This window comes from Rhipicephalus sanguineus, chromosome 11 (genome assembly GCF_013339695.2).
Source record: "Rhipicephalus sanguineus isolate Rsan-2018 chromosome 11, BIME_Rsan_1.4, whole genome shotgun sequence".
In the NCBI taxonomy this organism is placed as follows: Eukaryota; Metazoa; Arthropoda; class Arachnida; order Ixodida; family Ixodidae; genus Rhipicephalus; species Rhipicephalus sanguineus.
This window is the reverse complement of record NC_051186.1, coordinates 18664782-18666738: the sequence shown is the minus strand read 5'-3', so window position 1 is coordinate 18666738 and position 1957 is coordinate 18664782.

The window sequence follows — 1957 nt, the reverse complement described above, 5'->3', positions numbered from 1 at the left end:
GGTGAAAATCTCTGAGGGTACAATATCGACGGCGCGCGTTGTTGAGAACGCCGCCGCGCACTCTTTTCTCCTCGTATCTGTTTGATGTTTTTGTGATTTGCGTACCCCTGCGATGACGTCCGGCGTGGTAACAGAATCGAGTGAGTGTACGTGCACTGTGGGAGCCATGTGCAGTATTTCTAAACAGGGACGCAGGCAAAAAGCTTTTGCGGGGGGGTGAGGGGAGGGGCACCTGCTTGATCTGCAGTGGGGGCTGGGCGGACAGATGTGGTTGAGTGTGATTTTGTGCTCTGTATGCCATTTTGTGCTCTGTAGGCGGGGGGGGGGGGGGGGGGGCATGGGTCCGTTGTTCCACCCCCTGGCTACGCCACTGATTCTAGCATATAACTTCTGCGGTCTCTACATAGGCGGCGTCCGTGCGTGCTGGGTGTCGTTCGTACGACCGCACTCGCATGCATGCGTTTGCCCGAGTCTTTAATGATTAGTTGCGTTTCGAAAACACGCGGTTGATAACCGTTCACGGCGTGCCTCTGGCTGCCGGAAGATGCCCTTGAGTGTCGGAATATGCCGGCGCAAAGCCAGGCTTATTCAAGGAGCAAATGCTGATTAGATTTTCAGAAAAGAAGTTCTTTTATTCGTACATAGCCTGTGCCTCTTGCAAAACGAGCTTCCCGCCTTGTTTTCCGTGAATGTTTGTTTTATTTGAGAAATTAAGGCGAAACGCTCATGCCATATGTGTGTAGAGTTACGGTGTACTGGACCAAGAGATGTTTGAAATTCAAATCATGCACAATGCAGTCACACTTTTTAGTTTGCTATATTACCATCAAAAACACGTAAATGAGGTCTGCCTCAACTACCTAATTGGAAACCGTGGACAATCTTTTCGCGCATTGTATATTAGTCTGCTGGAAAAGCTGTGTTATTTTGACAAATTTATTAAAATAATGCTAAACTTGAACTATTCTTTTTTTTTGCAGTCACTGAGCACTATGGCAGGTATTATTAGACTTCCTTAAAATGAATACTTCACTATTTGCAACAGTAGTCGCGCGACACTAGAGCATGAGTCAATTGCGTACCTTTGACTAGTTGTAGAGTAGCTTGACGCTTCGATGTGTGTCATTTGACCAAGTTAAGAGTGCTACCGGTAAGAGTATTCTGACTCCCTCAGGAGTGGTAATGCTATCATTCAGATCATTTCCTTCTTCCTAAGACGGTCAAGTACTCTCCTAGAGCGCGCCGATTCTGAACCACCAATAGAGTTAACGTGCATCTTTAAAGAGAATCGTATACATGACAATTAAGAACTCTCCGATAAGAGTCACACATACCATATTTCTTCTGAGAAAGCCGTTTCTTGTAAGCGGTCGCCTTCGGTGATGCTTGGTCGAAGACTGTAACAGTTTATTTTAGCTTGAAAGGAGCCTAGCCCTTTCCGCCCTGGATTTTTTATTTCGGTCGTAGACTTTTTTGGGCGTTTTTTCCTAACAAGACCTCAGAAGACCACAAACGAAAAATTGAGTCAGTGGTGCAATTATTTATGGATTAATAAGCATGGCGTCATATTAGGCCATCAGGTCTCAGTGGTTGTGAAATGAGAAAAAATGGCTTCTTTATTCCTGCTATTCACTACAGTGCTCAATATGGGAACCAACGACGTATTTGTTAGCGTGATACTCCTTGAAACAGCTTGGGTAGGCCGTCCCGAAATTGGCACTCTCCCGCGTCTGCTGACCCACCTCGGCGTCACCCATGACTTCGGTGAAGCTTCTTCCTCTTTGTGGCTCCCAGGTCCGCAAGCATGCCACAATTTTGGCGTCAGCCGCAGTGAATATCATTCAACAAGTATTCGCCCAAGAATGAGAAGTTTTGGTTTCAATTCCGAGGCAGTAGGAGAAATGTTGTGTGGTGGTGTCAATTGACACCGCCAGGGCCGAGAGGGCTAGGAAACTAC